Here is a 15676-nt window from a genome sequence, read left to right as displayed (position 1 = left end):
CCTTTAAACCCTGAATGTTTGACTCAGGTAATGTTATCACAGACAGACAATGAAAGAAACCATCGCACTCATTTCTATTCCGAATTTTGTATCAGTGTCCACTTTTCTTTTAATCAGGGTGAGAGACTATCCCCCCCTATATCAATGCTTGAGCCCTGACATGATGCCATTGCTTTCAGCACATCCCCTGAGTGTGCTCACTCCTTATTTTGATTCTCTCCTGTCTTATCTTCAAGTCTCTTTATTATCATTTCTCCCCAGCTCAACCATCCAACATTGTTTGCTGCTATTCATTTACAAGGACCCTCCTGCTACCCAGATCTGGCTCCTCAGGGGCCCACATCCATGCTCTCCCCTTTCTTGCCTTCTCACTTCTACTCGCACTATTCCCCATGCCTCTCTCCATATACACATAAACATGTAACATGCATTTCCTCCCTCGACGTACATTTACTGAGCACCTACTGTACACTAGACACTGGAGAGACAATAGTGACCAAATCAGACAGAGATCCTTGCCCTCGTGGACTTTAGATTCTTAATCTTTTGAAAAAGATCAAGTACCTAATAGAAAGAGTAAGATGGCAAGTTCTGAGTAGTGATAGGGAGAACAATGAGAGCAGGGTAAGGGATCAGGAGAGCCTCTTCCAAGAAGACCTGCTCCCTGGTCTGAGGTACAACAGTCTACAAGACTCTCAAATTCCACTTTGGACTACCATGCCATACCATCCCCATGCCCACTTCTGCAGCACCTCCCTGGGCCCATTCCCCAAATAAACCCAACTGCACTTGAATAGGAAACACAAAGTACACAACAACTCTTTTTTAAGTAGCTCCCCAAACCATGGCGAATATTGTTTCTCAGGGCCCCGTGTACTGGCACTGTACTGTCTGCCTTCCTGTAGCAACCTAGCAGCTCACCCAGACGGCGGAGCCAGGAATACGGTCCCTGATGAAAATGGGTTTGGTTTTGTTTTTCGTAATTAAGATAGGGATTTTTATGACTATAAAAGCAATACATGCTTGCTGTAGGAAAAACAAACAATGCAGAAAGCTTTAAAAAAAAAAAAAAAGGATGGTTTTATATAATTCCACAATGAGATATCCGCTGCTAACATTTTGGTGAACAGCCTTTCACAATTCTTTTTCTGCTGATACACAGTTTTAAGAAATCAAAATGAGATTATATTATGCATGCTCTTTGTTTTTATTGTTGGCAGTATTACAGACGTCTCCCAATTTCCCCCCTTTACCCACCTCCGCCCAGCCCCTACCCACCCCACCCTCCAGGTCTTCACCACTCTATTGCTCCTTTGTATTCTAATTATTTCATATAACTTCATGCTGACACAATGTTTTTGAGAAAACTGATAGCTATTGAAGTGTTAAAAGACAAGGGCAAGAATCCCTAATTCAGGAAAATGATAACCATAAGGGATCAGGTATCGTTTGGGGAAAAGAAGGAGTCTACAAGGAACATGTCTCCTCTAGTTCAAACCGAAAGCCTTGCAGAGTGCTGAAACAATCACTGCGGAGACACTTGTATGACATGAGGAAGGTACACTCTTTGTTAGTCTTGGAAAGAAAGCGAGAGAGTAGAACATCACTTTCCTTTTTGTGTTCCTCTGAATCCTCCCAGGAGGCTGAGTCTGAGAAGCCCTGTGAGACAGGGGCCTCTCTGAAAGGTTCTGTGAATTCGTTATCTTTATTGTCAAAGGGTTTTGAGTTGTTAGAGGGAAATCAATGTAAAAGACATCCAGTCTCCGGAATCCAAGCCTGGCAACACACGAAAAATTAGACATTGGGCTCCTTTAAAACTGACCAGGAAACAAGGGTGTAAAAAGCCCCCAGAGGCACCTGCAGCTGGCTTTCTCTGAGATAAAGAACCTGCTGGCTGCAGCAGCATATACACTGTACTTGCTACACCACAGTGAGCTGGGGCAATGCCACTCTGTTCTATGCATATGTTAAAACTTTGCTTTAGACTTACATTTAGGAAATATACCAGGGCCTTATGGAAATAAACTTGTGATCTGTCAGAAGACATTTGGCACTCAGCACATACACATATAAGTACACATATAAACATGCCATAGTAAAACCTTTCCCATGAATGCTTGAAATGTCACCATTACGCTTTCTTTAGTCTCCCTTTCTTCTACTCTGCACTTCCAGAAGTTACATGTTCTACTCATTTTATAGTTACCTTATCATTTTTTCATTCCATTAATTGAGTGTTTAATTACCTTGACTGCAAATTGTATCAGCATTTTCCATGAATTTTTTTATAAATTTGTTCCTTTTCACACTTTTCTGTTTTATCTTATGATTCCTATATCTTCCTTTATCTCTTTGAGCATTTGAAAAAATATTTATTTTTAAATCTCTTGTAGTCTTATTTTAACCCCCAGTCATTAAGGAATAAATATTCTCTCTGGTGTGGTATTTCCTTGTATGATTTGCAACATTTTCCCTCAGCCTATCTTAGGAGCTATGAGGTATGTTCAGTGAGAGTCCCATGCTCTGGGTATAGAAACATCCTAACAAACAGCTTCTCGTTTGCTGCAGTGGAGCGTTTTCATATTCTCCAGTTTAGGGATGATCTTTCCATTAATTTCGTGGCTTGAGGTTACTGTACCCAGTGATGATGTGAATTCTCAACCAACATCATCATGTGTCACCAGCCTGGTGTTACTACTACTTGCAGGTGACTGTTCCCACCTGGGGCCTAGGCTGCTTCTTTGATGTTTCCCTAGTCAATAAGGGGAGTTTTGGAGCCCCCATCTCATTAATATGCAGCCTTTCCTGACTCCTGACTTTATGCAGGTGATTCAGCTCTAGCTCCTCTCAGACAAATACAGATCTGCAAGTTGGGAGGATCCAAGTGGCTTTGAAGCTTCAAACCTGGCCATTAAGCTCATTAGAATTGTTCCTTGGTCCTTCAGCTTCAGTATATACTCATCATTCTGATCAGGTTGGGGATAGAGTCACTGTCAACTAAGTATTTTTTAAATGCTTGATCTATTTCATCCAGATTGGTATGTATCTGGAGGTAGAGAGGCCAACATATGAGACTTCCATATCAGCCAGAACTCTCAACATCAATGTTTTATTGTCTATGATAGTATACCATCCTCTCCTGGCTCTCCTTGAAAACAGGATGACAGAGGGAGGTAACCAATTATGTAAATAGAAGATACACTTTAAATTACCTTCTACCTTGACAAACTGGGCTGTTGGAAGCTACTGAGCATCTCAAGGAAGAAGAAATGATAGAAAGGCAGGAAGGAGTTGCAGAAACAAGATGCTGAGGACACCAAAAGCAACTTTCCCCAAGTTTCAGCCCTAAAAATGTATAAATATATATACATATCTATAAATATGTATATTACTGATAAGCAAGTGGAAAGCTAAAACTGGATGGCAGCTATTGATCTTGTGCACATGGCTGTGCTCTAAAGGTGTCTTGATGGCCACAGATACTCTGCTAGAGAGAGATATGGGAATGTTAGCCACAGGGGAGCAGGGCAGCTTTCCTTAACTATTCAGGATCCTGTTAAGGGTTAAGCAATATTCCAAAGCCTGATCTCCCCAACTTTCAGGAGCTCCATCTCTCAGCTCCCCTCTTATAACTGGCCTCCTTCCACTCAGAGACTAGGCAGAGAGTGGCTGGGGAAGGGGAGATTGGGAGCAGGAGTATCAGGCAGAAAGCTAATCATGTGTATGTCAATCATTTGAGCCCTCCAGACTCCAGGTCTTGTCTCCTTAACACAATTATCCTAAGGAGCATGGCTTTGTGTTTGCTTTCAAGGATGTTGCATTGTGTCTGAGAGACACCTACAGTTCAGCTGCTGGAACAATTACTTCATTTTCCACTTTCTCGTGAGTGGGTGAAGAGCTGGAGCTCATTTTTAACCAGCCTGTTATGAAATCATGGTACATCAAAGATATGATTTAAGGGTCTCCAGAAATATCCAAAGGCTCCAAAAGTACTTCTACTATCTGTTCCTTTGTGTCCAATATTCATAACAACTCTTTTGTTAAAGCGTTGCTCCCTATTGACATGTAATCCCCACCCACCTCTATCAGATTTCACCAGTTGTCAGACACTGGCACTGGTGTAAGTTTTCCTGTAAAGCTGAGATCACTACAGGGAGGGAAGGAAGTGGAAGCCACTGAAAGAAGCTCAGATGATGCAGGATTATAGGCTAACTAGAGGCCCAGTGCACGAAATTCATGCACAGAGGGGGGTTGTCCCTCAGCCCATTCTGTACCTTCTCCAATCTGGGACCACTCGAGGGATGTCCGACTGCCCGTTTAGGCCCGATCCAACCTGGATCGGGCCTAAACGGGCAGTCGGACATCCCTCTCACAATCCAGGACTGCTGGCTCCCAACTTGCCTGCCTGCCTTCCTGATTGCCCCTAACCACTTCTGCCTGCCAGCCTGATCACCCCCTAACCACTCTGCTGCCAGCCTGTTTGCCCCCAACTTCCCTCCTCTGCTGGTCTGGTCACCCCTAACTGCCCTCTCCTGCAGGGTTGATCACCTCCAACTGCCATCCCTTGCAGGCCTGGTCCTTCTCAACTGCCCTCCCTTGCAGGCCGGGTGCCTCCCAATTGCCCTCTCCTGCTGGCCATCTTGTGGTGGCCATCTTGTGTCCACATGGGGGCAGAATCTTTGACCACATGGGGGCAGACATATTGTGTGTTGCAGTGATGATCAATTTGCACATTACTCTTTTATTAGGTAGGATAGAGACCTGGTACAGGGGTGGGGGCCAGCTGGTTTGCCCTGAAGGGTGTCCCGGATCAGGTGGGGGTTCCCTTGGGGTGTGGGGCGGCCTGAGCGAGGGGCTTATGGTGGTTTGCAGGCAGGCCACGCCCCCTGGCAACCAAGTGGAGGCCCTGGTATCTGGAATTTATTTTCCTTCAACAATTGAAACTTTGTAGCCTGGAGCAGAGCCAAGCCTGGGGCTCCCTCCGAGGCCCGTAGCCATTTGTGTTGGGGTTATAATTGAAACTTTGTTGCCTTAAGCAGGTGGGCCCGGCCAGGGTGTGTGGAAAGCTTTGCTTCCCCTGTTGCCGGCGGCAACCCTGGCCTGCTCTCTCAAGCTCCATTCTGCCACCATTTGTTTGAATTTGTTTACCTTCTATAATTGAAACTTTGTAGCTTGAGTGGAGGCTTAGGCCTGGCCAGGGGAGGTGGAAAGCTTGGCTTCCTCTGTTACCTAGGAAACCTTGCTCTCTGTGGCTGTAGCCATCTTGGTTTGGGTTAATTTGCATACTCGCTCTGATTGGATGGTGGGTGTGGCTTGTGGGTGTGGCTTGTGGGTGTGTCAGAGGTATGGTCCATTTGCATATTTGTCTATTATTAGATAGGATTAAGCTCCCTATGATGCCAGGAGCTACACTCAACTCAACTAGCCCCTCTCCAGGCAAACTTGGTTATGGACCATCCCATCTCATTTCCTCTCAAATACCTTCATTCCCTACTCAAGCTGAAAATATCTCCCCTGGGTTCGACTCATCATTAACTCCCCTTTCAACTACTATTTATCCTCACTTTTAACTTGGTAATTTTTAATCCTTAGTTTTATAAAGTGTTTGGGGACTAGAAGAAAGAAAAACCAACCTCAACTGAACATCTCTCAGCCTCCATTCCCCAGTACTTGCTAGCAGGTTATAAACTGTTGCCACTATAAGACACCTCTTTAGGTTATACAAGCAGCAAGCAATAAAAGACTCACTCTCAACTCTGGGGAGAGATTTTTCCAATATTTTTCTCATTTCTTCATTGTCTTTGCACCTCCACAGCTCCCTGGAAAGACTATGGGGCTTACTCTGTCGATGACCTTGTCTAATCATATTGATTGTCAGTGATTGCAGTCTAATTGGAAAAGCAAGTTGCTATGGTAATTCCTGTGTCTTATATCTTACATTTAAAGATACAATAATCCTAAAAGGAGGGAAATTGCTTGCAGTTGGTGACATAGGAAAACATAGTTAGATATACAAGTTGTGAAACTAATCTATTCAAATGAATTCTGAAATCTAAATCAGGATTTGATGTAATAAATTGATCCCAGAATTTCTACCATTTGGTCAGAATGTTTTTCTTTTCCTCCAAATACTTACATTTTTTGGGGAAAAAAATAAAGAAAATGTATCATGAACAAGCAAGAAGGAGGTGACTACTCATAACCTAAAGTTAGATACAAGGATCCATAGCATCAGGATGCTACATTGTGTGCTTGGAAGAACATCAGCATGGAAGTTGACAGACACAGGTTCTGCTTCTCTACCTTTAACTTGCTGTGTGACTTTAGGTAAATTACCATGCCTTTCTGTGCATTATCATTTTCACTGATAACAGCTTTTGTTTCTTTCATTAATTTAGTCAATCAACAATCATTTATTGAACAGGAAGCCTTGAAAATCAGTCTCAATGGAAAATATTAAAGAGCAATTTCTTATTAGAAGCATCTTGAAGGCAGAAATTGTATTCTGTTGAGTATAACTGAATAAGAGGCCTGAAAAGTAATTTGAGATTTGGTACCAAAAATGCTAAAGCATTGTTAATACCTCTTCCCTCCAACTCAGTAAAATTTAAAGCCTTCATAGTGTGATGTAATGGATTTGTTCTATTGAGAATTCAACAGTGGCCACAGTTCCAGCCCTAAGGGGCTTAGGACTAGAAGGCAGCATAGCCAGCATGACTGTTAGTCCAACTATGATAAAATACACTGGTAATGACACAGGAGTGTGCTAGGGAAGCTCAGAGGAAGGCAAATGTCCTGATTCTGGAGGATGAGAGAATTCTCCTTGGAGAAAACTTTAAAGTTGAGCCTTAGTATTGGGATGGGTTTCCTTCCTGCTCCACTACTCAGGTGTGAGGGCAAAGCAAATGTTTGCTTTAATCAATATAAGACAAAGGAGCCTAGCTGGTGGTGCTCAGTGGTTGAGCATCGACCCACGCAGTGAGAGGTCACAGGTTCGATTCCTGATCAGGGCATATGCCAGGGTTGCTGGCTCGATCCTCAGTAGGGGGCATGCAGGAGACAGCAGATCAATATTGATGTTTCTCTCTCATCAATGTTTCTATCTCTCTCTCCCTCTCCCTTCCACTCTCTCTAAAATCAATAAAAACATATTTAAAGGACTTCAAGCCCTGCAGATGCTATGTGTCCATTCAGCACACAGTTACAGAGTGCGTGCTTGGTGCACTGATGACAAGTTAGGAATATAACAAATTCCTTAGCCCTAAAAATTTCCAGTCACTAGACTCTAGAAAAAAATAACAACAATAGTACTAAAAAACAATTTCTTTAACACTTACTAAGCTTCAGACTCTTAAAATGTAATTATTTAACAAGGTAAATACTACTGTCCTCATTTCAGATATGAGCCTCAGAGAGGTTAAATAACTTTACCTGTTTCACACAGCTTGTCAGAGTCTGCAAGGCTAGTTCTACTGTCTGGCTTAGAACACAGATAGCCCCTTCCCTGGAAGTCAGCTAGCTTTGACTATTGTTTCCACAACTCCAGCAAGGAGACCCATGTAACGGAACTTGTTTGGATGAGTAAAAATTCACTCTTATCATCATAAATAAGGAACATTTTAAGCAAGACCAGCTCAGTTATTATTTTCTCACATAAATACAGTAAATACAGTGTCTTGTGCTCTTGTTAATTTTTCTGTTACTTTATCTGAAGAGGGGAGAGGAGGCATGAGTAGGAAAGTAACTAGAAGATAGCTACTAAAACCCCTTCCTTCCTGTGCTGATACCAGGAAATTCTCTTTTCAAGGGCATCACAAAACAAGATAACTTTTCCTAAAAGATGTCTTCCTGACAGGATCTTCATGACCTGAAATTATTTTAGTAAAACACAAATGTGTATTTCACAATTAAATTGCACACATGCCTAGGGGTACAGAAGAGCCCCTCAAAGCTCCTTAAGTGAGGGAAGAGATCTCGGTTCTCTTCTGCCCCATGCAGCCGACACCCCAGACCTCAACTAGAACAACCCCACCATTCATTGTTTTGCTTCTTTCCTTCTTTGTAAATGTATTATTATTGATATCAGAGAGGAAGGGAGAGGGAGAATATAGAAACATCAATGATGAGAGAGAATCACTGATCAGCTGCCTCCTGCATGCCCCCCACTAGGGATTGAAGCTGCCTCCTGCATGCCCCTGACTGGAGATTGAGCTTGCAACCTGGGCATGTGCCCTGACTGGGAATTGAACCAGTGACCTCCTGGTTCAAAGGTCGACACTCAACCGCTGAGCCACACCAGCCGGGCTGTTTTGCTTCTTTCTAAGTGTTTGTTAGGTTTCCAAAGCACAGAAAAGGCCTGGACATAAACTGAACTGGTTCCCAACATCTTGGGTGGCCTTGACCAGCTGAATCAAAGACTCATGTTGGCAGAGAATCCAGTCTCCTCCTTACTTTCTAGAATGACTGCATTTTTCTCCAGGCAGTGGCAAAGTCTCATAAAATAGGAAGCTCTTTTTAAAAACCATCTTCCTTTTTCCTGACCTAGAGATCTCTTTGCTGTAAAAACAGGGACATTTTCAGGACCAATGTGAAGCAAAAAAGAGCCTGGAGTAGGGCTGTGGATTGCCATTTGGGGTGGGATAGGTAAATGTACTGCTCAGAAAGGGATTATGGAGTCGGTGAAAATAGGCCCCTGAATTTCTAAATTCAAAGAAATTCAGAAAACGTAGCAAAGAGCAGAATGGATAACAGCTCTGCATGCAGGGTGCTTATGAGGGTGCTACACTCAAGCATTCCAAGAGGAAAAGAAAACAATCAATGTGACTCAAATTCAGAAATGGCCAAATGTGATTTCCTTGTTGTTCCCTCATTGCAGCCCATAAAGGGGGCACTTTTGTGCCAAGAATAAGAGTTAATGGGGTGGAAAATGAAGGAGCATAAAAGACAGAGTAATTACGTATTACAGAGTGAAAACAGAGGCTGGGAGGAGGATGAAAGCCAATTGGGGGAGGGTGGGTCATGTTACAGGTGTGCCAAGGATAGCAAAAAGGCACAACAGATCCCAGAGAGATTATTAAGGAAGATTTCTGGGTGCTGTGGGGTGAAGGAAGTGGACAGGAAAGCCCACAATAACTGCCATGTATACACACATTTGGTATTTCTTTGGTAAAGAAGCTTGGGATAGATGACAAGGAATAAATCAACACTGGCTTACAGGGAGCTCAATGGAGCCCTCTTTAAGCTGACAATAAAAGCTTCAGGAGAAAAATGACTCAGGCCAGGGGTACTTTTTTACTGTGTCCAGGGCTCAGGGAGAACGGCCCTTGCTGCATACCCTGCTGCTGCTCCTTCATGGGTCTGCCCTCAGAGCTGCTCCTAAGGGAACAGGTGCAGTGCCTTAAGAAGGATGCTTCACAGAGCCCCTGCCTTCACCCCAGCTTGTTAGAAATGAAAGCTGGCTGTCATGGAGAACTGCCAACCATGTGGCTGGCTGTCTTTAAATAACAGAATCACAGAAATAATTAAAATCATGGAATTCTAGGGCTAGAAGGAACCCACAAGATTATCTGAATCAATAGTGTTGTTTTATAGATGAGGAACAAAGGCCCAGCAAAGGTAACTGATTTGACTCAAGGAGAGTGGTTAATTAGTGGCAGAGTTGAGACTAGAACCTACATCTCCTGGCTCCAGTGATGTAATAAAAATAATAGTAAGCAGCATAACCTTTGCATAATACTGTGTGCTTTGGTTCCCCCTGCAAGACATGCATTATTCATATGGTCATCAATAGTCCCGCCAACTACAGAGGATGGAGTATACAATGTACTGAGAGACAGGGTCTTAGCAATATCCCACAGAGGAAATTGATCTCAGAGAGCTTCAGCGATTTGCTAAAGTGATGAAAGACTTCCTCCTGCCACTTGGGAGTCCTTGTCTCCTCATACAGCTCTACATTACTGCAGTGTAGACAGTGGAAGGTTCAAATTCCTTAATATGAACACCTCCCAGGGTCTGTGTGCTAATGGATTTAGTAGTCCCCATGGTTAAAATGTTCTTCTTTCTGGCAGACCACACTGAAGCCAAGGAACCCAATCAATGTCTCTTCCCTTTCTTCTCTACACACAGTGTCCATTCCCTTATGACCTTCTCAACCCTTTGTCTTCCATTACTTAGAACTCAATGAATGAATGTTTAAACAACTTCTGAGATGCATACACAGAGTAATAAAGGAATTGTCTACCTTTTCTAACTTCTAACTTTAATACCATTCTACCTCCAGAAAATCTCTTTCCCTTTCCCTCCTGCTCTTTCTCCCTCCTTCACTTTTTATCCCTCTCTTTTAATTCCATTTGCTTTTCCAAACAACAATCATACTCATGGCACTCAATCGTAAGTATTAGATACCCTCCTATATCCAGACAGAGATAAACTCTTAGGCCATCACCTTCTACTCCACCCTTTTCTCCACTAGCCACTCCATTTTTATTTTCTTGCATAATACATACATTACCTTGAATCTACTCCAAATTTTAATTAAGTCATCAGAACACTTAATTGTTTGAAAGAAAATGACTCATGGCCCACTCAAACCTCTCCTGAGTCATCAGTTAAGAACTGCTGGTCTAACGGAAATTGCAAAGAGCCATTATTACGATAATGATGGTGGGCAATAAAGAGACATTTGCAAGAAATACTGAAAAAAGTAATTGAGAGGACTTAGGATATATTCAATTTTAAAGAGTAGTCAGAGATGACCCCAGGATTTAAAGCTTGGGTTGGGCCACTGAGCCAAGAGGGAGACAGATGGAGCTGTTGGACACATCTGTGATTAGGGAGGGGAAGAGTTGGAAGAGGAAAATAAACCTGCCCTAGACTAGCTGTCCATGAAGGGTTTGCAGAACATGTAGTAGAATATGACTTTGGCAGCTACAGACCTGGGACTCTGGTCTAACAAGGAAACTTGTTCCAATGACATGTGAGGCATCAACAAAAAGGTACTAACAGGACAAGCTTGAGGGATACTAAAACAGAACTTGAGAAATGCTGACATCTAGAGTGGTCTGAGAGGGAAAATATGGTATATGGGTGTTTTGTGAATTCAAGGACCTCATCTTGGACCTAGGTAAGTAGAGCTAAAGGCATGCAGACACCATAGTACAGCAGACCAAATACATACAGGTGCCCATTGCATGCTGTATTAAATGTAAAAACCACTGGGACAAAAGCCTATCTCACAGACAAGCTAGCCTTGCCACCTTTTACCAGACTTGGGCATATTGCCTAGAGAAAAGAAGGTAAATAAATACCAAAGACAAACTTCACCTTCTTTGCAGTTTTGTGGGTGCCATTATCAGGATTCAAAGACTACTTTTCCTTCAACTATCCATCCATCCACTAAACATTTGTTGAGTACCTATTACATTCCAACTTATCACTAGATGCTGGAGATACAAAGATGGACAGATAAGATACGGTCCAGAAACACAAAGTCAGGTTGAGGAGTTAAACAATGCCACCATCACCACTCCCAAAAAGCAATGACAACACAATGTGTGAAGTGCTTTAACTGAGAAATTAAAGAAGTCTTGTGAGAATGGGTAGAGAAACTTGAATGATGAGAGAGTAAGGGAAAGCTTTTCAGAGAGGATGTTGGGTTCTTAAAATCAAGTACTTCATTCCTCTTCAGTTGATTTAGACTCCTCTATCATTCTTTTCACATCTTCTCCTTTGTCTGTGTTTGGGAGAAAGATCTGGTGGGGTGTTATTAACCTTTCTTCTAAAGAGCCTTGCAGTCCAAAGTGTGATCTCAATAGTAGCATGATCCCCTTACCTGAGGTACTAGAAATGCCCCACTCAAGATCTCAGCCCCACTCAAGATCTTCCCCCTGGGAATATGAATTTTAACAAGATCCCCAGGTGATTCACATGTGCAGGAACACTTGAAAAGCACTGTCATAGAAGATGAGAGCCTCACCTCAGGAAATAAACTTCCCACAGTGAGGACCCCTCCCCCAAGAAGGGTAGCATTCAGTGTCTACCTTGGAATGAGAGTGAAAATTTCTATTTTAGCATTATTATAAAAAAATTGTTTTACCATACAGACCACCGGGCCACTTTGAGATCTATCCCAACCCTAGAGCTCTCCTGTCTCAAGAACCTTTACCTCTAACTTTTAGGAAACACCATCACACCTTGAAATTGTGCCAATTGTAATGATTTGTCACAACTGCAAAGAATATTCTTAACAGGATCATTTGAGACAAAGAATGATTTCTTAATTAGGTAAGTTCTTTGGGTGGAAAGATTCCATATCCTCCCTTCAAAGACCAGTTGAGTGATCCCCACAATTGTGTTATCTTAGCCAAGCCAGATCACCTCTGTTAATCTACCTGGAAATGGTATTGGCTGCACTAACTCTAATTTACACAGGTGCACTGAAAATGAAGGGAAGCTATACATCAAAAAAAATATATATATATATATATATAGTTAATTATCAACACTAACTAAATGTAAGGTGTTACTACATATTTTTCACATCTCTTGTTACACATTTGCAGTGTTGTGACTTCTTGTTGAAACTTTCTTACTTATGAAAAAATTAACCTACTCATGCCTGCTCTACTTACTCCTGTCTCCAGGTTCTATCTCCAGGTTTCTCTTGCTTCTATTTAGTCTTGTTATCTTATACTCCAGGAACCTTGTTTATTTAATTTATTGTCTTAGCAACCATGGAAAAAATGTTCCTTGTCCTGAAGCAAGTTTTAAGACAGAAATCATAGATCTAAAAGGACCTTTTGGCCATTTAGTCCAGCAGGTCTCAATACTTCATGCGCATTAGACTCACCATTGCTTGGAGAATTAAAGGGAGAAAAAAACAACACCAGAGTCAAACTCCAGACCAACAAATCCAACTCTCTGGTGTGGACCCAGACTTTGGAATTGTAAAGGTCCACCAGGAGATTCTAATGTGCAGCTAGAGCTGAGAAACTCTGATCTAGTCCAACTCTTAACTTTCCAGATGTGGGATGGGGGGAAAGACAGCCAAGTTGGGAAGGAACCTAACATGGAATCACCAAGATAGAACTAGGATTTGAACACCACATTCTGGCCAGACAACATGACCAAGATTCTTCCATTGTTCTCTTAATTCAGTTTTCAAAATGAAACAAACAAAAATGGAGTTTTAGTCTTCTTCCTTAAAAAGAAGGCATTTTCAAATAACTTTAAAGTATATTTTATACACAATAAAATATATGTACCCATTTTAAGTTTCAAGTTCAATAAGTTAGACACATATACACACACACACCCATGTTACTACCTCCCCAACCTTGACATAGAATATTTTCATCACCCCAGAAAGTTCCCATGCCTCTGCCCTGTCAGCAACCTCCATCGAGGCCTCAGGCAATAATTACCCTGGTTTCCCTCAGTGCAGATTGGTTTTTCCTGTTTTAGAACCACGTAGAAATGGAATTATACAGTATGCATTCTTTTATGTCTGCATTCTTTCACTCAGCATAATTTTTTAAAGATTCAATGATGTTGTATCAGCAGTTTGTTCCAGTTTATCGACGAGCAGTATTCCATCGCATGAATATTCCATAGTTTATCCAATTGGGTTGCTTCCGGTTTGGGGCTATTACAAATAAAGCTGCTATGGGCATTTGTGTACAAGTCTTTGAAAGTGCATAAATTTTTATTTCTCTTGAGTAAAGATATAGGAGTGGAAATATTGGGCCCAACATGACCCGGGAGGCAAGGTACATACAAGAAAATGGTTCTCGCCCTAGCCGGTTTTGCTCAGTGGATAGAGCATCGACCTGCAGACTGTAGGGTCCCAGGTTCAATTCTGGCCAAGGGCATATGCCCAGGTTGTGGACTCAATCCCCAGTAGGGGGCGTGCAGGAGGCAGCCAATCAATGATTCTCATCATTGATGTTTCTATCTCTCTCTCCCTATCCCTTCCTCTTTGAAATCAATAAAGAAATAAATAATAAAAAAAAAAAAGAAAAGAAAATGGTTCTGCAGCCAGGCAGGTCTCTTTATTAACATAGAGATCAAAATGCCAACTTCATGGGCATGTTCAAAGGATGGGAGAGAAAGTATGTAGAATGGCTGGTAAATAGTAGACACTTAATAAATGATAATAGAAATAACTAGAAACAGAATTGGGTTGGACTGTTCTCAGTGAGGTACTTTCCCACTACAGCACACTGTTCACCTCCCCTCAATGCTCATCCAGCCAAAGGCTCCCCCAACCCCCAACCCTTATACCCCCTCCTATCCTTCAAGGTGAGGCCATAAAATGTGAACTACCTTCTGAATTAATTTAGAAGTGTTTCTTGGCTTGTGTGTTCTATTAATTTTTAGTTATCTTTTAAGGGGAAATGCCTACTTTGGGGGCACTATGTGACTGAGATATGACCATAAGCGGTGACCAACCTATTGGTAACTGTAAGTGAACCTGAAAATAGCTTTAGGAAAATATGACTTTATCGCATTTAAACCCCCTCTGTAGTCTAGTTCTCCCCCCATGCCTTATTATCCACCTGTGCAACTCTTCCACTCCTTCCATCTGCAGGCCAGAGGAGCAAGATAAATGGCCAATGTCCGACGTGTTCTATTACACACACACACACACACACACACACACACATACACACACACACACACCCCTAATCTATGTTCAATGGTAAAAGTTGTGAAGACTTCAATTTACCAAATGAATCATAAAAGATGCTTTCCTAGAATAAGAAGCAGTTTTCTCTCATAAAATGTCTTCCTCCCTCATGCAGCCTTGTGAGAAATGACCCTATCTTCACTGAGGTGACAAGCCCCAGATGTCACCAGCCCCCCTCACTGAGGTGGCTGCTGTTCACAGTTACACTTCCCCTCTCCCACCAGGCAGTCTCCTGTCCTGCCCTCCAGGCTGGTCCCTTGATCAAGGGCCTTTTTTGAGTTCTTCAGCTAAACAGGCCAGCAAACAGGCTTCTTCCTCAGCCAATTTGAATGCATGCTGCCTTGAGATTTCCGGAGACACTTAGTTTTGGCTTTGGAACTGCATGCGGGTCTTCCTTGGGAAGCCTAATAGCATGTTTCATCTGTGAGCCACTTTATAGAAATTAACTGACTAAGCCACCCTCTCTCTTCACAAACTCTAGGCTTTTGCACAGTGGACTTCATTCTCCACTGCCCTCAAATTACTCCAGGAGGAAAGAAACTGGGCTAAAGGATCTTTGGGGGGTATTTTAGACAACATTAATGCCAAAGACGTTGAAACAGCAACCCCCACTTGGGTAATGACTTGACCAGGGAAGGATTTAAATCCATGTTTATTTAAAAGACACTGAATTGAGGTTCTCATCTCCCACAGCCAGGTCAGCAGACAGAAGAACTTGTCTTCATGGTCTAGGGCAGGGTCACTGAGTACAGCCCATGGCACTAAGTGCAACCTGCCACTTGTCTTTATAAATAATACTTTATTGGAACACAGTCATGCTCATTTACATGTTATCTATGGCTACTTTTGCCCTAAATTATCAGTTGAGTAGTTGCAACTGAACCAAAAAATATTTACTCTCTGGCCCTATAGAAAAAGTTAACCAACTCCCAGTGGAGGGAACTTAAAGTTTGTTCTCATCCTACACGTTCCCTAAATATCTTTAAGCAA

At 42.3% G+C, this 15676-nt stretch overlaps 1 protein-coding gene across 1 annotated transcript in view; it reads left to right on the top strand.

Moving 5' to 3' along the window:
- The window catches only part of FSHR (follicle stimulating hormone receptor), a 136114-nt gene that overhangs the window by 76759 nt on the left and 43679 nt on the right, over window positions 1-15676 (top strand). The gene's annotated exons all lie outside the window — the stretch shown is intronic.

This window comes from Eptesicus fuscus, chromosome 16 (genome assembly GCF_027574615.1).
Source record: "Eptesicus fuscus isolate TK198812 chromosome 16, DD_ASM_mEF_20220401, whole genome shotgun sequence".
NCBI lineage: Eukaryota > Metazoa > Chordata > Mammalia > Chiroptera > Vespertilionidae > Eptesicus > Eptesicus fuscus.
This window is presented reverse-complemented; position numbering and strand designations above follow the sequence as displayed.